The sequence below is a fragment of the Elgaria multicarinata genome, chromosome 7, assembly GCF_023053635.1.
Source record: "Elgaria multicarinata webbii isolate HBS135686 ecotype San Diego chromosome 7, rElgMul1.1.pri, whole genome shotgun sequence".
NCBI lineage: Eukaryota > Metazoa > Chordata > Lepidosauria > Squamata > Anguidae > Elgaria > Elgaria multicarinata.
This window is the reverse complement of record NC_086177.1, coordinates 978,593-1,002,040: the sequence shown is the minus strand read 5'-3', so window position 1 is coordinate 1,002,040 and position 23,448 is coordinate 978,593. Positions and strand designations below refer to the sequence as shown.

The following is a 23,448-nucleotide window of genomic DNA, read 5'->3' as shown; positions in this document are numbered from 1 at the left end:
AGGGGCCTACAAGGCCATCGAGTTCAACCCCCTGCTCAATGCAAGAATCCACCCTAAAGCATCCCTGATAGATGGTTGTCCAGCTGCCTCTTGAATGCCTCTAGTGTGGGAGAGCCCACAACCTCCCTAGGTAACTGATTCCACCGTCGCACTGCTCTAACAGTCAGGAAGTTTTTCCTGATGTCCAGCTGGAATCTGGCTTCCTTTAACTACTTGGTTGTTGCTATGGCGATGACCAAGAAGAAGCCCTGGTGGCCACATGGCAGAGTCAGGAAAGCCCGTTTCTATGTTTCCCAAAACGGGGCCTTCCAGCCTCTTCCAACTCCAACGGGGCTTCTGTTTGGTCGTCGCTAAGGAAATGCGCCCTGCAAGCCCCTCGTGGCCGCCGATCCCGGCTTCTTGGTTTCCTCCCGAGCTGGGGAAGCCTGCTGCCAAGGTTTCCTTATGAGTCAGGCTGTAGGCAGCAGGCGGAGCAGCAGGTGAGACAGTTTCACCTGGGAGTTACAATGAGCTGAGAATTTTTCCAAAACTGCCCACCACCTGTCTGGACCTCTCCTCTACCAAGTTTTATTCTGTACTTTTCTAATCCCCCTCTCTGTAACCTCTTGCTGCTGCTAAGAACATTTCCAAGGTGAATGTAAAAATCCCCAATATTTGCCCAGAGAAATGTGGGGGTGGGGGAGAGACCGTGGAAACAAGCAAGGTAGCAGCCTTGGGTAGGAGAAGTGTGTGAGTGTATTTATGTGATGGGTGAATGGTTGTTTGTCTATTAATGTGTGTGTTGGGTGGGTGATCCTGAGAGAGTCTGCGTGTTTGTGTGCATGTTGGCAATGTGCAAATATATTTATGTGATGGGTGAATGGGATGCATGTGAATGTGCTTAGAAGCATAGCTGATACATACACAGACTCTTGTGTTGGTTTTAAAAAGGAATGAGACAGGTGGCTTGGCTCTGCTCAAGATGGAGGCCTAATCTCTTGCTGTTCTGAACCGTGGGCACAGTAAGCATTTGGAAACTGGCTTTAAGCACTGGTTTTTTCTTAAAAGTGGGGGGAATAGTGAGGGGATGCAACAGAGACTGCAGCCAATGAGAGAAGCTGCAAAAAAAAAAACAAGTCTCAGAGGCCTTGACACTGACAGCCTATTTGACAGTGCAGATAAAACCGAGAAGGCCGCAATGGCAGCAACAAAGCCTAAGGCCGGAAAAAAAAGCAGGGAATTAGAGGAGACTGTTAGCAATCATGATCTCCTTCAATACATCAAGCAATTAAAACATGATTTAACAGAAAGCTGGACTGTAGCCTTTAAAGCGCTAGAAGTCACAGTAAAAGAATTAGCCAACAAACAAGCTGAAACGGCCGTATCTGCAAATACAGCCCTGGAAATGGGAATGAAATCACAATCCCAAATTAAGAAAATGACGGATGCAGTGAGAGATTTGCACATTCAGCTGGAGGAACATCAAGATCACAGCAGACGTCGAAATTTTAGGGTACGGGGGATCCCAGAAAAAGAAGAGGGGGGAGACATGATCAAGTTCATAACAACCTGGCTTTCTGGCTTAAACTTAGGAACCCAGATTTCAGGAGAAGACATAGAGAGGGCACATCGATCCTTGGGAAGGGCAAACAACAATGGCGGTCCCCCGAGAGACTTTATTATATGCTTTGAACGGTATACAAAGAAAGAGCAAATATACAAAGCTTTGCGCAATCTCCGTACAATCAAATATGAGGGCGTAGATCTCCAGATTTATCAGAACTTATGCCCAGACACCCTAACACGTCATAAGCGTTTTAAACCTTTCACAGATGTTCTCCGTATGGCCAACATTCGTTACCGGTGGGGCTTTCCCTTTAAACTAGTGGTTCAGCAAGATGGTCGTTTCTACACAGCCCCATCTGGAACCCAGGCGACTGCCTTATTGAAAAGCCTGCACTTGGATCCTCCAGACTTTGCTACAGGTGACACCCCCATGGGCTCACGTGGCCGCTCTCCAGATTGGTCAACTGCTCGAGGGCACAATAGAAGGGCTGGAATTCAACGTCGTCTAACAAGGGCAGATGGTTCTCCAGACCACAGTCGCTCCCCTCACCCAGATTGAATATGGATACTCATTGATTTGTACGGCTTACTAGGGAGGCTTGGCTTTCACCCAATCCCCTGTACTGCACCTCCTACACACGTATTTAACAGGCTTTCCTTGAATACCTGTAACCCCATCTATGTGGGCTTTCAGCAATGCCCACGGTTCAAAAGAACTTTATGATTTTCATATTAGATGTTTAGAATTATTTCCCCTCCTGCTGCCCCCTGGAAACGCCCACAGGTGACGATCACTTCTAGTGATTTCGTGGCGGTCTCGCTTGTTCAGGCCTCAGCCAGTCGGGGGCCCTTGTTTGTTATGTTGTTTTGTTCTATTAATGTTGCTCAACATTAATAGAACAAAAGGCCCTTTACATTAAATGAACCCGGGCCCTTTACATTAAATGATAGAATTTTCAGTTTGTCAGCCATCAGAGTCCAGAAAAAACAAAGCTATTGGTAAGTAGCGCTTAGATGATATGAACCACTGCATAGAAAGCACAGTAGAGGATATAGGACACCCAGTGAAAGCATGCGCGTGGAGGGAACTGCCATGTTAGAATCATAGAATCATAGAATAGCAGAGTTGGAAGGGGCCTACAAGGCCATCGAGTCCAACCCCCTGCTCAATGCAGGAATCCACCCTAAAGCAGCCCTGACAGATGGTTGTCCAGCTGCCTCTTGAAGGCCTCTAGTGTGGGAGAGCCCACAACCTCCCAATGGAATCAGCTACCTAGGGAGGTTGTGGGCTCTCCCACACTAGAGGCCTTCAAGAGGCAGCTGGACAACCATCTGTCAGGGATGCTTTAGGGTGGATTCCTGCATTGAGCAGGGGGTTGGACTCGATGGCCTTGTAGGCCCCTTCCAACTCTGCTATTCTATGATTCTATGATTCTAACATGGCAGTTCCCTCCACGCGCATGCTTTCACTGGGTGTCCTATATCCTCTACTGTGCTTTCTATGCAATGGTTCATATCATCTAAGCGCTACTTACCAATAGCTTTGTTTTTTCTGGACTCTGATGGCTGACAAACTGAAAATTCTATCATTTAATGTAAAGGGCCTGGGTTCCATAATAAAACGTGCCAAAGTGGAACTGCTGCTCAGGAAAGAGTGACCCGACATCGTTCTGCTACAAGAGACCCATCAGAAATCTCAATTGAAAAACAAAATTAAGGCCAGATGGATTAAACACTACGTATGCTCCCCTGGTTCTTCCAAATCAAGAGGAGTAGCCATAATTGTGGCTAACCAATGCCCATTTCAGATCTTGGACACATGCTGTGATACACAAGGCCGTTACATTTTCATTTCGGGACTCTTGGGCTCTGAGCAACTCACAATTGAATCTATCTACGCCCCTAATGTTAATCAATGCTCATTCCTTCAGGGTATGTTTTCTACCCTAGACACTTTCAAAAAGGGTCAGGTAATCCCTGGAGGTGACTTTAACACTGTACACAATGATGAGATGGATCGCTCTAAGGCTAAGTCTGGTCGATCCCAATCCTCAACTTTTCTCATGGACCTTCTTCAGGAACAGGGCTTGTGTGATATTTGGAGAGTTCTACATTCACAGGATAGAGATTTTTCCTGTTTTTCTGCAAGATATCGCTCCTACTCCCGTATAGATCTCCTCCTCTTATCTGAGCCCTTAAAGGACAAAGTGACTATAGTTGACATAGGCAACATCACAATGTCAGATCATGCCCCAATTTGGATTGACTTGACACTTTCAGAAGATCGCACCAACTCTTATTTCTGGCGCTTGGACCCTCATCTTTTAACTAAACAATCAGTTCGAGAACAACTGCAAAAAGATCTCTCTGAATACTTCCAATTCAATGACCTGCCAGAAATCTCAACGGATATCTTATGGGATTCTATGAAAGCAGTTCTTCGAGGATCGTGCATCAAAGAGGCTTCACAGATGAAGAAGAAGAGAGAGGCAGCACGCACCAGGCTACTGTATGACATTTCTCAACTCGAAGCGCTTCATAAACGCACCGGCAGTCAAAGGACATACAGACAACTAATGGGTAAACGTGGTGAACTTATTGCTTTAGACACACGTACTGTACATAGATCCTTGGCATTTCTTAATCGTTATTATCACGAATTTGGCAACAAAAGCTCTAGGCTTTTAGCCAAAGCCTTACGCAGAAAAATGGCTAAATCTCGGGTCTCACATATCAAGTCACCTCAGGGGGACCTTCTTTATAAGAATGAGGAAATTTGTAAGGCATTTGAAAATTTCTACCAAAAATTATATACTACAGACAGCCCTGATGTGACCAAGATAGACGCATTCTTAGACAGGCTGATTATCCCTAAATTAAAAGTAGAACATAGAACTCTTCTTAATAGTCCCATAAGAGCTGAGGAGATAGAAGAGACCATAAAACATTTTAAAAATGGGAAATCACCAGGCATAGATGGTCTGGGGGGAGAATTTTATAAAGCTTTTAAAGTCACCCTTACTCCCTATTTAGTGAGATTATTTAATTTTATTTTAGAAGGTGGGGATTCCAGAATCCTGGAAATGCACGCGCTTGATAACCATTCCTAAGCCAGGACGAGATCCCCACCTAGTGAACTCTTATCGCCCAATAGCGCTTCTTAATCAGGATGCTAAACTCTTCACATCCTTGCTTGCTCATCATCTGAACCAGTTTATAACAGAATATGTAGATGAAGATCAAACAGGTTTTATGCCAGGTCGACACTTAGCAGATTCAGTGCGCAGGATACTTAACTTAATTCACCACAGCCAAAGCCAAAAGTCTCCTTTGGCACTGTTTTCTCTTGATGTTTTCAAGGCATTTGACCGCTTGGAATGGCCTTTTATTTTCCGCTTATTTCATAAAATGGCGTTTGGTAATCAATTTCTTAAGGTATTGAAGCAATTGTACTCTGATGCTAAGGCAACAGTATGTGTTAACTCTTGGGAATCAAAAAGGTTTCAAATAACTAGAGGCACACGTCAGGGCTGCCCACTCTCCCCACTTATCTTTGCCATTGCAATAGAAGCCCTAGCAACCTCAATTCGGGCAGACCCAGCTATATCAGGGCCTAGAATAAATGGGAGACATCATTGCATCAATCTTTTTGCTGATGATATATTGCTTATGTTAACAGAACCTAAGGTTGCTGTTCCTGCTCTTCGCACACATCTGGATACCTTCAAGGAAGTTGCTGGTCTGGAGGTCAATTATGACAAATCTGATTTGCTCTGTGTTAATATCCTTTGGCTGAACAGAAAAATATTCAACGAATTTTCAAAGTCACTTTAAGATTTGGCAGTTTAAAATACTTAGGCATTCAGATCACTAAGGAAATCAAACAACTGCGTATACGCAATTTTGATCCTTTATGGAATGCGCTAAGAAAAGATATGACACTGTGGAAGAAACTTAAATTATCTTGGCTAGGGAGGAATGCAGCCCTGAAAATGACTTTGTTGCCTAAATTATCTTTTTTATTTCATACCCTGCCAGTAGAGATTCCTGGAAATGAGTTCAAACGTTGGCAACAATCTCTATCCACATTCAGTGGAGGGGGCAAACGCATCCGGGTCAATCAAGCGACACTATTCCGACCAACTAAATTAGGGGGGTTTGGTGTCCCAAATCTTAGGCTGTACCATGATGCTTTTCAATTGAGGCAACTACTCAAAATAATTAGAAATGAGACAGCAATCCCGTGGGTGTCAATTGAAAGCGCCCCCTGCATCCCTACGATCAGGGCGATCCCATTCCTTCCAACACTGAAAAAACATATTCAAACAATTAATAACCCGTTTTTGAAAGCAAATTTAAAGGTATGGGCAAAGTGGGCAAAATGGTTTGCACCATCCCCTTCCCCCCTAACCCCGATTTTAGACCACCCCCGATTCAGAGATCAATTTAAGTACAGACAATTTGCAGGTTGGGAAGAAAAAGGTTTTTTCCATATTCGTGATCTCTTTATACAAGGAAAAATCATATCAATGCAACAATTAGAGGCAAAACTGAGCCCACTCCCTTGTACCTGGCTCCAAAAACTGCAAATAGTCTCTTTTGCAAATGCTCTATATCGATTCCATAACATTCCACGCTCGCTTACTATATTTGAGAAAGCTTGCCTGACTTATTCTAGAAAGGTTAAAGGGGGAGCTTCTGATATATATCACATGATGTTGAATTGTCAATTCCCAGATAAGGGAGGGTTAAAAATGATTTGGGAACATGATCTGTGCACAAGTTTCACTGAAGGTGAATGGAAAAACTTATGGCAATCAGCACCATATAAAACAATATCAGCAAAAGTTAAAGAGCTCACTCTGAAAATCACTCACAGGTGGTATATCACCCCTGTTAGACTGCACCATATTAGTGGTAATATATCCCTGCTCTGTTGGCGTGGTTGCTCAGTTCCTGGCACTTATATTCATCTTTGGTGGGAATGTCAACAGGTCAAAACTTTTTGGTCAAGGGTTTTCCAAACCATTACAAACATTATTCATGTTGAAGTAGAAACTGACCCAGCACTGGCTCTGCTTTCTATTTTTAGGAATGCCAATAGAAACATTATTCCCAAAGCTCTGGTCACCCATTTGCTAGTTGCAGCCAGGTGGGAAATTGCCCAATTCTGGAAAAGCGACAGACCTTTTGACCATCAACGCTGGTTTGATAAGATCTGGAAACTAGCTTTAAATGATAAATTGACACAACATAGCAGGTTAGCAAGAGGAGAAATAACATCAGACACATTTGTGGGAAACTGGTTGGACTTTTTCACATTTATTAATGTGAATCCTGGCGAACCTAGACCCCCAATGACTCAGGAATCCTTTTGGTCAGAGGTTCTAACTTAACCTGCATCTTTTTCTGTACCAAGTGCTTATTGAAGGAATGAACACCCATGCTTTTTTATAGTGGTGCTGTGGGAACATTTATATTGTTGTGAGTGTTTTCTTTTACTCTGTGTGTTTATTGTATTTGTCCTTACTTGAAAATCAATAAAAATAGTATTAAAAAAAAAAAAAGGAATGAGACAAATTCAAGGAGAAATCTTATAATGATGGCTAAATGGAACCTCCATACTCAACTGCAGTCTACCTCTGAGTATCATTTCCTGGGGAGCAAAAACAAACAAAACAAAACCAACAGGGAAAGGCTAATAGGAGAAGGCTATCAATGGCTACTAGCCGTGATAGTTATGTGCTACCTCCAGTATCCAAGGCAGTAAGCCTGTGTGCACCAGTTGCTGGGGAACATGGGTGGGAGGATCCTGTTGCTGCCTCTTTCTGGGAATGAGAAAGAATTTTTATCTTGTGCAGGAGGTTCTTACTCTTTCTAAAGAAGGGAAAGGGAATGAGGAGAGCCCTTGCCAACCTTACTAGTTGTGGAGTAGGGCAGGACCTTGCAGCCAAAGTTCAGGGGCCCACAGGAAGGAGCACATATTGTGGAAGTGTCAAACAGGTTTCAGCACAGTGCTAGCAGGAGAATGTGGGGTGCAGTTCAGGGCTGAAGCTTGCCACAGTATCTTTTATTTTTTCTTATTAAAACAAATCCAAAAATTTTATAGCCGGGGGCAGACATGTGGATGGTTATAGATGTACACTGTGTTATTTATTTATTTTTACTTTTGAACTATATTACCCTTTTCTACAACAAAATTGTGTTTAGGGTATTTAATTCCTGTACTCATGATGGTATTATTTAAGTTAGTTTAAGCAGCTGTTAAGCATAGAATGGCACACCACAGAATGGCATCTTGAAGGATCTATAGCATTAAGTTATATCCCTCATAAAATGTCAAGGATAGTTTAGCATGCCGAAGCTGTGATCCAAATCACAGAACCGCTTTGAATTCTAAGGTTTTCCAATGAATCCACTGATCTTTCGCATCTAACTATTAGCTCTTGCACCGATGGGCATGGTGGGGGTGGAGAAGGTTTTTTCACTTCTCCTGTAATTGCTAGTTATTTCATTTTATCCATCTGCAGTTTCTGAAGACTGAAAGCCCAAAGTAAAATTGTTAAAGGTCATAAAGACATTTCCATTAATTCCATTGGAGTTCTACTGATGAAAATTCTGACTAGCAAAATATCTCAACCTATGCCAATACGAGCGAGATTTCCTAAAATATTTGTTGGGTCTGTCTTTTCCTTTTCCTGTTCTGCTACATTTTTGTCTTTAGGTATTGCTATGTCAGTGAGGTAGCTGTGCTTTTCTTTTTTTGTTTATGACTGTTATGTCTGGTCGATTGCAAAGTATTGTCTTGTCCCAGAATTGTTCTGACCCAAGCGTGGCTTGGCTTGACTTGTTTGAATGTGTCTGGATCTCCAGACTCTGAAACCATCTTTCTGGAGAGCACTTGCTGGTTGCATGATCCAGGAGGCCAGGTGCATAGTTGTCCTTGACAGGAGGTGCTTGCACTTGCTAGAGTAAGGTGAACAGATGGTGTATATGTATGTGTGTGTGTGCGCGCGCGCATCTTTGAAAGTGTTTCACCTGAGATGAAGATCCTTATTTAGAAAAAATCTTGATTCCCCCAAATCATCTGTGCTATTGATTGCTATGGACCCCTATGGGCAGGTATGGTTTCCTTATGGGCATACTGTCCTTTGTGGGGGATTTTTCATATATTCCCTTAAAATCACTGGAGTCTTGGATTTCCTTCCAACTAGGCATGAAGGTGGATACATGGATAAGCTCTCATGGTGCCTATTTTGAGGTTTATAACGTAAAAACTGACAGAGTTCTAGCATGGGATTTGAATTGGGGTGAGTTAAAAGGTGGGGGGGAATTGCCAAAAATCAGGGGATGATGGGATTGGCTTGAAACTTGCCATGAATGTGGATCCAGATGGCATCTGTGAGGATGCCAACTTCCAAGTTTGTATCTGTAAAAATGTCGGAGTAAATTCCATTTCTGAAAATGGGGTGGGGGATTTTCAAAAATTCCCCCCAAATCAGTGGAGGCTTGGATTAACTTCCAACTGGGCATGAAGGTGGATACATGGATAAGCTCTCATGGTGCCAATTTTGAGGTTTGTAACATTAACAGAAAAACAGTTATAGGCATTTGGATTTCAATGCAAGTCTATGGGGGGGGGAACAGAGCTCCGATTCGAATCCAGAGCGCCGCAGCGAAGCGGAGCAGACAACTAGTGGATTGGCGCAGAGTGGAGCGGACCTGATCCTGAAGTTGCGGATCAGGATCCAAAGCAGATCGGGGGGGTGTTCGTGCACAGCCCTAGTTTTTTCCTTGCAGGCAACCTGGCCTTTGCCTTGCTAGTCTGGTACAAATCCTGGGATGGATTATCTGTGCTTAATCCAGGTCATTCAGAAATCCTGGTCTGGCTCAAGAAATGCGCCTATCACAAACACTATATCCCTCCTTTCCCCCCAAATATGAAAACCACCAACATAACTATAAAGTTAGAACATTTAAATTGCAACAAAAACTGCAACTCTATAAGAAACTCTACAACTAATACACATGCTAAAAATACACAAACAAATCAGTTAGGCAAACAGTATAATTGGCTCATAGTTCACAAGAATAGCTTCTTTTATGTAATAGATTCACGCAAATAGCTTGGAGCATGATGGCTGGTCCTTGTTGGTTAACATTGTGAGCTCATCTCAGCAGCTCCCAGAGGTGTTGGTTATGGTGCAGCAGGAGTGGGATTATCACTCTGTGTGAAATCATCATCCTCATCATCCTCCTCCTCATCAGATCTTTGAGTCTGAGGGACGTTGTGAAGTGGTTTGATGTGGGAAACATTTCTTGTGATTTTATGGGTAGCCCTCTGTGCAGTAACCATCATGCCATTTATCGTTGTGATTTCATATGGTGCAGGACAGAAGGGCATTGAAAGTTTGTTTCAAGGCTGGAGGTTCTTCACAAGCACCAGTGGAAAAGAACACCAGTATAAAGAAACACAACAAAACAAAAACGACAGAACCGAAGAGCTACTCATACAGTCAGGTATTTGTTCCTGTGCTTTTTAAATAAAATAAAATAAAATAAAATAAAATACAGATCTAAGACAATTGAGCACTTTCCCCCAAAGATCACAGTCTGTTTTCAAAAGGAGGGGAGGAAAGAAAAGAAAGCCATCTTATTCACCCCAAGAAGCAACAGAACCACCGCAAGAGCTGCTTATAAAAGGGTTAAGGTCCTGTTTGCCTACACAGAACAAGTTATATAGAGACAATCATCCAGACTGTCTGCAGTGGTCGGTGGAAAGATCTTCTGAACAATCCAGCACATCTGACTTGAGAAGCACAAGCAATCATCCAATAATTTGCTAATATAAAGGGTGAACCTACTGTCACAGAGAATGGCCTCCTCCTTCGAGGTACTCACTTGCTTTTTCCACGTTCTCTATGGAACTGTGCAATTGATTTAGCTCATGAAGGTCACTAGGGAGTAGTTAAAACCAAAGTGCTGTTCAGAGAGAAAGTCTGGTTCTCTGGGATTGATAACCTTACTGAACAACATGTAAAATCACAAGAAAGGCTGTATCAGGATTCAAGAGTGGAGCAATAAGGGAGGCAAGACTATGTAGGTTTTTGAAGGTAAGATCAAGAAGCTTATGCAGGATCAAGTGGTGTAGTTAAATGATTTTAAATTCTAGACTTCTTGCAGCTTGTCCACCCCAGGCCCTGAACATGGCCCATTCAAAGAGAGGCCTTGGGTCCCTCCTGGCTTTTATGGACCTTGGGTAACAATATCAATTTGGTTTCCTCTTGCATTAGCACCACTCACACACATGGTGTTACAAGGTTGTTCCTATTGTCTGTGAAATCTTGGAAGATATTTATATTTTTCATCCACCCAATAGGATATGGAGGGAATGTTATGAGAGATGTAGGGAATAAGAAATAAGAAGAGCCCTGCTTCATCAGACCAAAGGCCTATCTAATCTAGTATTCTGTTCATCCATTGGCTAAGCAGCTGCCTCTGGGAAGCCCATAAGTAGGACATTAGTGCAATAGCAACCTCCCACTCATGTTCCCCGGCAACTGGTGTATATAGGCACACTAGTAGTCACTGATAGCTTTATCCTCCAGGAAGTTGTCTAATCCCTTTTAAATCCCAGGCATGCCCCAAATCTCCTGATAACTGCTCCCAAGGGCTTCATATAGATATTAAACAACATTGGGGACAAAATGGTGCCCTGTTGTACCCCACAGTTCAGCTGCCATGGGACTAAGGTGCGGTCACCCAATGCTTTTCTGTGGAACTGACCCCTCAGGCAGGAGTTGAACCACTGTAAAACAGTGCCTCCAAGTGACATGCCCCTACTTGAGGATTCCTCCTCAGAGGAAGAGCTAGAGGCCCCAGAAGCCCAGGGCACACCGGAGCAGAGACTGGCATCAGACCTACAGAAGCCTGAGCCCTTTGGGGAGGTGGATACAGGGCCATCCCTGTATCCACCTCCCCAAAGGGATTCTGTCTCTGAGGCAGAGACTGAGCAATCCCCTGATCCCCAGGAGCGTACTTGCCTCAAGCAGCAGAAAAGGTCTCCTCGGGAGAAGGGCTTTGGAAAGAGAGCTCTGATTAGTGCAGCTGAACTCGAGGGGGGGTCCAGAGTTTGGGCTTAAAAGCCTTCACTAGAAATTACCCAGCATTGGAACAACTTGGTCCATGCTGTCTCTGCTGTGTATCCTGTCTCCTGAGCGGTACCTGTGATTGATGCTCTGTTTCCTTTTTTGGACTGCCTAATGACCCTGCCTCTGGACTGTGTAATGTATCTAACTGATTTACTGTGTTTGACATCTTGCTTGTTATTGTCTGTCTGAATGACTGTGCTGCAACCTCTGCCTGGATTTAAAACGCTTCTGTTGTAAACTGAACCCCATCAGCGAGCCACCTGTAGGCTTGACTGTTTGCTGACTCCACTGCATTTAGACTTTGCTGCAGCAAAAGTAGGACACCAACTCCCAACTCACGGAGGCCATCCAGGAGGTCCATGGTGTGGAAAGACACTGAGAGATCAAGAAGAAAACAGTGTTGCTCTCCCCCTGTCTCTCTCCCAAAGAATGTGATCCATCAGGGCAACCAAGGCCAATTCTGTCCCAAAACCAAGCATGAATCCAGTCTGGAGTTGATCTAGATAATCTGTTTCATCCAAGTGCACCTGCACCTGCATGCCACCACTCTTGAGCACCTTACTCAAGAATGGGGTGTTTGCAACCAGATGATAGATCTCTGGATCAAGGGAGGTTTTTTTCAGGAGTGGCCGCACCATTGCCTTCTTCAAGGCAGTAGGGACTACTCCATGATACAATGATGTGTTCACCACTCCCCTAATCTATCTGGTCAGCCCCCTGCAGGTCACTTGAATAAGCCATGATGGACAAGCGTTGAGAGAGCATGTGATGGGTCAAATGGATGCAAGCATCTTGTTCACATCCACAGGCTCCAAAAACTGAAACTGATCCCACAAAACAGGATAAGACAGTGCACTGGACACCTCAAATGATACTGAATCAATAGCATTCAAGTCAGCGTGAAGGTGAGCAATTTTATCTTGCAAACCCATGAAAGCAAGCCTTGGAGGGTTACAGTATTAGATTCAGTGGGTCTGATGTAAATATCCCATCTGGTGGAACTCTCACCAAGTGCATTGAATCAAGACACCTGCTGGAAGACCCAGCTCACCTTGAGATCTCTTGGGCATTGGTCCATCTCAGGCCCAGAGACAAATATCTGTGGAGTTGCTGCGGGGTGGCGGGCCGCCACCGGCGGGCTACCCTGGCAGGGGCGACACCAAAGGCGCACCCCTTTGGTTTGCCCCTTCAGAATGCCACGAGGGCGAGGGCGCCTCCCATTTTTGTTTTCTCCTTTTGCTTCTTTCCTCCCTGTTTGTGTGTGTGTTAGGCCTACTTCTTCTGCTCAGGGTGACAGCCTGTGGTGGTTTGAAGTGGGCTACCCTCTGGGTGAGAGACAGAGGGGAGGAACATATGAGAGATTCCATGTGAGAGATGCAGTCTGTATAAGTGTGTGTGTGTGACTGTGCTAGTTGGATGTGTATGATTGATTGGTTGAATGGAGTATGTATGTAACTTCCGTCTAGTTGGCTATACAGCTTCACCTTAGTGTGAGTAAGGTTATGTTGGATTAGCCAGTTTATCGGATGCACCAATTTATAAACATCAAATTGAGCTAATTAATTTCTCTGTTAATTGTGTATTCTTGTATTTTTGTTAATTTGCTATTGTGATTATAGTTGGGATATTGTAAGTATTTAATGTATAATGGAAAGGAGGCGACAATACAAGTTGTACAGGGCAGAGGGAGATATGGTGATGGCAGGGTGAAGTGCCATTACAGGGGAAGGAGAGATAGATATTTAACTCCTATCTTACCTTCTGTTTGCCCTGCCACCCTGGGGATCTTGGAGAACAAACCAAGCCACCCACAGAACCTCTCCTTGCTCCTATGCAATACCAGGTTGGTTAAAAACAAAACAAATATCATCTATGATCCCTTCACAGATGAGGAGGCCGACCTGGCATGCTTCACAGAGACCTGGCTGGGAGATGACAGTGGCCCGACATGGGCCCAGGCCCTCCCAGCTTGGTACTGTGTTAGTGAGCAGGTGAGGAAAAGTGGGCGGGGGGGCAGAGTAGCTGTGGTCTACAAAGACAATCTTAACCTGACCAGACTTCCTGTCAGAAAATTGAATCACATTGAGTGTGTTTACCTGAGTCTGAAGACCAGGGATAGACTGGGGATTCTGTTAGTGTACTGGCCACCTCACTGCCTATCAGACTCCCTGGCCGAGCTCACGGAACTGGTGTTGGAGTCGCCCATGCTTCCAACTCCAAGCAGACTTGGATGATACAGATTTTCTAAACCCATTTCAAACTGGCTTTAGGGCAGGATATGGAGTTGAGACAGCTATGGTCGCCTTAGTGGATGATCTCCACATGAGTATTGACAGGGGGAGTGTGTCCCTGCTGGTACTTTTGGACCTTTCAGCAGCTTTCGATACCATCGACAATGGTATCCTTCTGGAACGCCTGAGGGGTTTGGGAATCGGGGGCACTGTGCTGCAGTGGTTCCGGTCCTAGCTCTCAGGTAGGTTCCAGATGGTGATGCTTGGGGATAGTTGCTCCTCAAAAAAGGAGCTGTTGTATGGCGTACCACAAGGTGCCATCCTATCCCAATGCTGTTTAACATCTACATGAAACCGCTGGGAGAGATCATCCGGAGGCATGGGGCGGGGTGCTATCAGTATGCTGATGACACCCAAATATATTTCTCTATGCCTTCAATTACAGCATCAGCTAAGGATAGTGTGTCTCCTCTGAATGAATGCTTGGAGGCGGTAATGTGCTGGATGAGGAAAACTAGTTGAAGTTGAGAAACTTCAACTAGTTCAAAATATGGCAGCCAGGTTGGTCACCAGTACATCTAGAGGTGAGCATATTACCCCAACATTAAAATCACTCCACTGCTGCCAATTAGTTTCCGGGCAAAGTACAAAGGGTTGGTCATTACCTTTAAAGCCCTAAATGGTTTGGGTTAAGGTTACCTGCGGGATCGCCTTCTCCCATACAGTCTGCCCCGCACACTCAGGTCCTCTGGGGAGAACTTACTTCAGTCAGCCAAGACTAGGCTGACATCAGTTTCCCAGAGGACCTTTTCTTCTGTCGCCCCTGGATTATGGAACGGGCTGCCGGAGGAGATTCATAATATTAACTCCCTCTGTGATTTTAAGGCAGCTTTGAAGACTAGCCTTTTCCGGCAGGCCTACCCAGATGGACAAGCATCTGTCAGGGATGCTTTAGGGTGGATTCCTGCATTGAGCAGGGGGTTGGACTCGATGGCCTTGTAGGCCCCTTCCAACTCTGCTATTCTATGATTCTATGATTCTATGATTAATGTTAAGCAAGAATTTTTTAAAAATGTGTTGATTCCTGCACTTGTTGTTGTTGTTGTTGTTACCCCTGAAGGAAAGGAACCTCTCGTACAAGCACTTGAGTCATTGCTGACTCCTAGAGGGACACCTGCTTTCGCTGACGTTTTCTTGGCAGACTTTGTAGCGGGGTGGTTTGCCATTGCCTTCCCCAGTCACGGTTACCTTTCCCCAGCTAGCTGGGTACTCATTTTACCGACCTCAGAAGGATGGAAGACTGAGTCGACCTGAGCCGGCTGCCTGAGAACCAGCTTCCGCTGGGATCAAACTCAGGCCGTGGGGAGAGTTTTGGCTGCAGTAACTGCCGCTTACCACTCTGCGCCACACGGAAAAACTCAGCTGGGCAACTACTTGAGGATGTGATGGAGGTAACAAAGTAAGCCTTCTTTGTTGCCTTCACTGCCACGCGATAAGCATGATTATATGCTCTTAAATTGGAAAAAGACACTCTGTGCCACTGAGACTACTTGAACCTCAAGTGAAATGGCTCCAGGACAATCCCCAAACTATGAACCTGCTTCTTAAGGGAGAGTGCAGTCTCATCTAGAACAGGCTGAGCAGCCTCCATCTGGTCAGAAGAACCACCCACTAATAGCATCTTGGTCTTCTCTGGATTGAGTTTCAGTTTATTAGCCCTCATCCAGAGTGTTGCCATGGCCAGGCACTGATTTAGCACATCCACAGCCTTACCTGATGAAGATTAAAACAAGAAATAGAGCTGCAAGGGTTTCATGTAGATATTGAACAGCATCGGGGACAAAACCGACCCATGTGGAACCCCATACTAGAGAATCCATGGGCCCAAGCAATATTCCTCAAGTACCACCTCCTGGAGCCAACCATCCAAGTAGGAGTGAAATGGAGTACCTCCCTCTCCCAAACTCAGATAATTGACCCAGAAGGATACCATGGTCAATGGTTTCGAAAGCTGCTGACAGATCAAGGAGTATCAACAGGGTCTCACTCCCCCTGTCTCTCTCTTCAGAGAGTAATATTATACAGGGTGACCAAGGCTGTTTCTGTGCCAAAACCTGGCCTGAACCCCAACTGAAATGGATCTAGATAATCTGTCTCATCCAAGAGTGTCTGGAGCTGGTTGGCAATTTGTTCAAGAACCTTGCCCAGGAAAGGAACATTTGTCCCTGGCCTAAATGTATTAAGATTTACTGGCTCCAGGAAGGGATTCTTCAGGAATGGTCTTTCCACCACCTCTTTCAGGTGCTCAGCATCCCTGCCTCTCATGAGGAGGCATTGATTATCTCCCTTGCCAGTTTTTATAAGCCAAGAAGGGCAAGAAACTAATACAGAAGTAGTTGCCTGAATCTGTCCAAGCACCTTGTCAAAGCCCTTGAGCTATAGCAACTGAAACTCAATAATCAAAAGGTACCAATGATACATGAAAAAACTATTGTGGTAAGTGACAACTATTTATGACACACTAAACAATTACTGTGAACATATAGATACAATAATGAATGCCAAACAGTCCAAGTGGTGTACACAACAGCGTAAGATAACAGTTGCTCCAGATTAGGGCTCTGCACAGACCCCGCATTTCAGTATGGGTCATTTCGGACCCCCTCCATTTCATTTCAGATCTGAATCCGAAGAGAAATTTGGACCTCTGAAACACTATTCGGACGCCATTTTTGCCATTGACGTGCATTGTTTGAAAGAAATGCATGTAACTACTTTATTTTTAATGATAGAAAAATGAAGTTTGGTGATCTTACAGATGCCTTGGAGATGCTCATGTATGCCTAATTTGAGACAGTCCTGTGCTGCAGTTTTGTCGCTCTGATTTTTTAAAAATTTAATTTTTCAAGCAATCCAGTCATTTCAAAGTGCTCTAAGTTCCTAATTTTCCAGAGACACACATGTCACTTAGGCAATCCTGTGTGCAAAATTTCAGACCTTGCTGGGCCCCAATTGTGTTGCAATAATTTTTTCAGAATGAGATTGTACAGGAAAATCCAGTCATAATTCAAACTGCTCTACGTTTCTCATTTTTCAAGAGACACACATGTCACTTGGGCAACATACTACAGATGCCTTTTTATAGTTGATCCTTTGAGGGTCCTTCAGAGTTAAGTTACCCCAGTGTAAGCCAAGCCAATAATAATCATCATTATCATAATAATCGTAAAAATGATAATGATGAGCCAGCATGATTCTGATGAAGTTATCAAAGAGGTTTCACTCTTGATGGCAGCAGGACGTTCAAAATGCAGCCGCCTTTACACGATGAGGCAGGATTATGCCCATGAAGCACTGGGAGCAAGCATGCCTTAGGCTGGTGGGGTTGACCCAACCAGCTCATCTACATCTCCCAGGCACCAGCAAGGAAGAGAGGCAGGCAGCGAGGTGCAAGCACAGAGCATGAGTATGTTATAGGACTCTGGGGCTAACCCAGCAGTCCCAGCTAACCCACAATGCAGGCACAGAGGGCAGAGAGGCAGGCGGGCTGGCGGGCTGGCAGCAGGCAGGTAAGCTAGGTGCAAATGCAGAGCACGAGTATGCTATAAGACTTTGGGGCTAACCCAGCAGTCCTGGCTAACCCACAATGCGGGCACAGAGGGCAGAGAGGCAGGCAGACGGGGGCAGGGGGGCTAGCAGCAGGCAGGCAGGCTAGGAGCAAACGCGGAGCACGAGTATGCTATAGGACTCTGGGGCTAACCCAGCAATCCCGGCTAACCCACATAGGGCAGAGAGGCAAGTGGGCATGAGTAAGTGAGCCAAGGATTGCTCAGTCTCCATTCAATGACAGAAAGGCAAACCAGCCCAGCAAGGTGGGCACAACAATGACAGATGCTTTTGCATCAGCTTAATAATAGCAGGTAGCCTAGTTGGAAGAGAATACCGTTGGCTTTCTTCCTTCAAAGTACTGTTACTGAACTGCCATTGTTAACTCATAAAATGATGATGGAAATAATAATACTAAAAATAATATTAACAGTAGTAATAATAACTGAAAGAGCCTGCAGGAAGTGTCTCCCGGTGAGGCTGGGATTGTCTGTTTTGGCACATGGCGGCGGAGTCTCCTGGTGCATCTTGAGAAGCAGTTTGGCTGAAATAGAGGGTTTAGGTCCTCCCTTACTCAGTCTGGAGAGTAGAAGTATAGCAGGGAGACATTAAAACATACACACACAAGCCAGGAAAACAGCATCACAGCAAGCAATACTTTCTGCTCCTGCAGTTTTGGGCTCCATTGTGAATGTTCTTAAAGTCACTTTCTAAAAGGATTCATTTTCCAGGAGCCTGATGCACTTGCAAGAGTTTGAAGAGGGAAATCGGACAGATGTTAAGACACAGCGCTATATGAAATATAACATATAACAGCGCTGCTGTTACCCTCATTTCATTCATCCCCAAGCCAGATTCTCCCGTCTCTTTCCTTGCCACCAGTGGATGCTGTTTGGATATAGTGACCTTCATTACACCTTACTAGAGCCGTCATATCAGGAAAAAGTCAATGGTGGGGCCAATGGCAGCAACAGTAGCAAGTGTGAAGACATTGGATGGGTGAGGGAGATGGACATAATGACTGAGGGGATGTGGGTGCTCTTCTGGGACCCAGGCAATGCCAGGTGAATCAGCTAGTAGGCTGACCAGATTTCGGAAACCAAAAAGGAAGACAATATGGCCATCCTTAACGAGGCGTGCCCACCCCAACGTGCCCAGCCTCCAAGTCAGGGCCATTTTGACATGTCCGGCCCCAAGGGGACATGGCCTTGGTCTTGGTCGCATGTCTAATTCTATACCTCACAATTAAGACAAACCTGTTCTTCATAATACCTGTGTTAAAATTAAAATCACTGAAATAAAGAACATGTGAGACATTCAATGTATCAGAAATTAACATTTATATTTCATTTATTTTTAGTTGCTGTACAATTTTTTCTTTCTCCTGATGTGCCCTGGAATATTTTTAACTGAATCTATAAAACAAGGCTTAAATGCATGTGTGTGTGTGTGTGTGTGTGCGCGCGCACACACACACACACACACACACACTCACACACACAAGCTTAAATGTGTCATGCCCCTACTTGAGGAGTTCTCCTCAGAGGAGGAGCTAGAGGCCCCAAAAGCTGAAGCCCCAGACCAAAGACCACCATCAGACCCACAGGAGCCTGAGCCCTCGAGGGAAGTAGTTGCAGGACCATCCCTACCAGGAGAAAGGGCAGAGGCTGAGCAACCCCTTGACCCACGGGAGCGACGTCGCCTCAAGCAACAAGCAAGTAAGGTTCCTGTGCAATGGAGTGCTCACCTGCAGAAATGGTCTCCTCAGGGAGAAAGGGTCTCCTAGAGTAATGAAGGACCTAGCAGAAGAACTCTCGGTACCGCTGTCTATCATCTTTGCAAAATCATGGAAGATGGGTGAGGTGCCGGACGACTGGAGGAGGGCTAACATTGTCCCTATGACAGGGCAAAAAGGAGGAACCTGGGAACTACAGACCAGTCAGTCTGACATCCATCCCTGGGAAAATTCTGGAGCAGATTATAAAGATGTCAATCTGTAAGCTCCTTGAAAACAATGCAGTGATTTCTAGAAGCCAGCATGAATTTGTAAGGAACAAATCCTGTCAGACTAATTTGATCTCGTTTTTTGATCGGGTAACTTCCTTGTGGACTGTGGGAATGCTGTGGACATAATAGATCTTGACTTCAGCAAAGCTTTTGACAAAGTGCCCCATGATATTCTGATTAACAAACTAGCTAAAAGTGGGCTAGATGGAACAACTATTAGGTGGATTCACAGTTGGCTACAGAATCCGACTCAAAGAGTGCTTATCAATGGAACCTTCTCAAACTGGGGAGAGGCAACAAGTGGGGTACCGCAGGGCTCAGTCCTGGGCCCAGTGCTCTTCAACACTTTTATTAATGATTTGGACAAGGAGGTCCAGGGAACACTTATCAAATTTGCAAATGACACAAAATTGGGTGGGATAGCTAACATCCGGGAAGACAGAAACAAACTTCAAAGTGATCTTGATAAGCTGGAGTGCTGGGCTGAAAACAACAGAATGAAATTTAATAGGGATAAATGCCAAGTTCTACATCTAGGAAATAGAAACCAAATGCACAGTTACAAGATGGGGGATACTTGGCTCAGCAATACTAAACGAGAAGGATCTTGGAATTGTTGTAGATCACAAGCTGAATATGAGCCAACAGTGCGATATGGCTGCAAGAAAGGCAAATGCTATTTTGGGCTGCATTAATGGAAGTATTGCTTTCAAATCACGTGAGGTACTGGTTCCTCTCTATTCGGCCCTGGTTAGGCCTCATCTAGAGTATTGTGTCCAGTTCTGGGCTCCACAATTCAAGAAGGACGCAGACAAGCTGGAGCGTGTTCAGAGGAGGGCAACCAGGATGATCAGGGGTCTGGAAACAAAGCCCTATGAAGAGAGACTGAAAGAACTGGACATGTTTATCCTGGAGAAGAGAAGATTGAGAGTGTTTCTGCATTGAGCAGGGGGGTTGGACTCAATGGACTTATAGGTCCCTTCCAACTCTACTATTCTATGATTCTATGATTCCCTAGGAGTAGGGCTCTGAAAGGAGAGCTTTGATTACTGCAGTTGAGCTCTGGGCTGGGTCCAACACACTTTGGGCTTAAAAGCCTGCGTTTAGAATCAGCCTGCGTTGGAACAACTTTGGTCCATCCTGCCTTGTACCCTGAAACCTTGCCTTTGCCTGATACCCTGTTTACTGACTTTTTGGACTGCCTAACGACTCTGCCTCTGGACTGTGTAAAGTACTGACTGTTTATGGTGTTTGACCTTTGCCTGTTACTCTCCAACACTAGAGGCATTCAAGAGGCAGCTGGACAACCATCTGTCAGGGATGCTTTAGGGTGGATTCCTGCATTGAGCAGGGGGTTGGACTAGATGGCCTTGTAGGCCCCTTCCAACTCTGTTATTCTATGATTCTATGATTCTATGACTACTCCTGTTAATGACTGTTGCTTATTCTAACATCTCTAGGCAAGGCGAGCCCAGGCAGCTCACGCTACATGCGCCACACAGCTGAGGATGGCCGACTCGGCTGCTGGACTCCCTAGCAGTACAGCAGGCCTGGGCAGCCACATGCATGGAGAAGGAGGGCTGACTGTGTGGTGTACCTCTTTGCCGCAGGTCCTCCTCTTTTGCCGCCGGTCTGGTGCCCATGCTGCCACAGGTGGTCCACTGCTGCCACTGCTGCTGGTCAGATGCTGCAGCCGCTGGTGGTCCGGTGCTGCCGCACCAATGCTGCTGCTGCTGCTGCCAGGGCCCGCTGCTAGTACTGCTGCTTCTGCGCAGATAGCCAGCCAGCCAGGGTCTTTTTGGCACGCTTTCCTTCTCAAATCTCATGATACTTCTGGGATGCTAGAAGTCTCGCAAGATTTGCTTGTACTTCCTGAAAAAAGCAAGCAGCAGTGAAATGAGGTTTGACCATCACCGCCAAACGCCCCTGTTCCCCAGTAGTTTAGCCCCCAGCCCCAGGTGTCCTGGAGAAGCATCATTTTGCCAGAGGTCTCCATGGTTTTCCGGATCATCTGGTAACCCTATCAGCTAGTGTACTATATTCTTGATTAGCTCCAATTAATTTCACTGGGAATATATGATAAATTCATAGAATCATAGAATAGTAAAGTTGGAAGAGGCCTATATGGCCATTGAGTCCAACCCCCTGCTCAATGCAGGAATCCACTTTAAAGCATCCTGACAGATGCTTGTCCAGCTGCCTCTTGAATGCCTCTAGGGTGGGAGAGCCCACAACCTCCCTAGGTAACTGGTTCCATTGTCATACTGCTCTAACAGTCAGGAAGTTTTTCCTGATGTCCAGGAACTTGAGCCCGTTATTCTGTGTCCTGCACTCTGGGATGATCGAGAAGAGATCCTGGCCCCCCTCTGTGTGACAACCTTTCAAGTATTTGAAGAATGCTATCATGGCTTCCCTCAGTCTTCTGAAGGCTAAATTCCTGATGGAGTGTGTCCCATAGATGGGATCTGTCTGTTTGTCCCCCTAAATGACAGTTAGAGGCAGTAAGGCTTTGTTTCCCCCTGTCCAGGAATCTGTGGATCGACTAAGGATGGAAAGGTCTTGATGAAACTGCTGGAATTTATTCATTCCCACACCCCAAATGGGGGATCTGTAATAGTTTGTTTGTTTCTTCTTCCCAGCAAACTCACACTTCCCACCTTAAACTGTAATCCAGTGTTTCTCAAACTGTGGGTCAGGCTTGCAGACTGCTTGCCTGTCATGGCTGCACCATTGCACACTGCAGAGGCAGGGGTGGCAGCAGGAGTTGGCTAGAGAGCAGTGATGATGATTCTGTAAAGCAGCAGAAGGGATTGATGAAAGAAACTGGCAATTAGGGTTAGGGTACAAGTTAAGTGTGAAAGAATGTAAGAAGAAATGACAGGAGAAGAGTATAAAGTCTTCAAGAGTCATTGGGGCGGGGCGGAGAAAAACAATTAAAAAATCCATTTTCTCTATTTAGAGCAGGGGTCCCTAACCTTTGTGGGTCAGTGAGCATATCTGGAATTTTGAACAGTGTCATGGGTGGTAAGGAAACAAATAAATAAGTCTGCTGGTGGAAGCAGCACCTTCACCACACAGAGGCAGAGAGCAGGCAGGTTACCACTGTTAATTGCTTGTCTCCTCTGGTGGGTGAGTGAATGAGTGGGAACAACAGGTAGCTGCCAACACCTTCCCTTTGCCTCTCTGCATTGGTTGCTCCTGTCTGTCATTATTATTCACTTGGCTGCATGGCGTCTTGGTAAAGCCCCCCACCCCCAAATCAGGGGCAAGCCCAGCTCAAAATTCCTGGCTTTGGTTGTTTGTTATTTTTGATATTAGGGGTCAGTTTGGGGGTGCTGCAGGCACTAGGTCAAATGGCCCGCCTTATGTATGGAGATGGTTGTTTATTGCAAAGTGGCCTCAATCACAAAATGGTGGCTTATTGAGGAAGTCCAGTCAGGTTGTGGGGTCTGCCGTAGCACAACGCCCTGCCTAATGTCTGGAAACAAGACTGCCTGGTAATCAGCATTTTCTAGCCACACTTATGCTGGGTCATGGACTGGAATGAAACTGGTGAATGAGGGGGGTAAAGTTCAACACTCCATAGTCCAGAATTTCTGCTGTGCACCCTTGCAATCGAACAGTCCCTCGTCACGACCCAGTGGGGTTTGCAGGGACATCAGGGCAGCTGTGCACAGCTTTTGCTCAAGACACAATTCACACAGAGGACATGCTAATCAACACCACATTTAGACAGGTTTTACTGATCGTAGACTAACAGGTTCTTTTAGAATCTAAATGAGAGCTCCATCACACCAACGATTTAGTAGACTCTCGGCATGCCTGGTGTGCGGATTTGCAGCACGGTACTCACATGATGCCATGCCTGTCCTGCTGACACCCCGCCTCTTCCCCAGACTTTTCCTTTT

The 23,448-nt window shown here is 45.3% G+C and overlaps 1 protein-coding gene across 6 annotated transcripts in view; it reads left to right on the top strand.

Moving 5' to 3' along the window:
• Positions 1-23,448, top strand: part of PCDH1 (protocadherin 1) — a 185,903-nt gene that overhangs the window by 90,209 nt on the left and 72,246 nt on the right. The gene's annotated exons all lie outside the window — the stretch shown is intronic.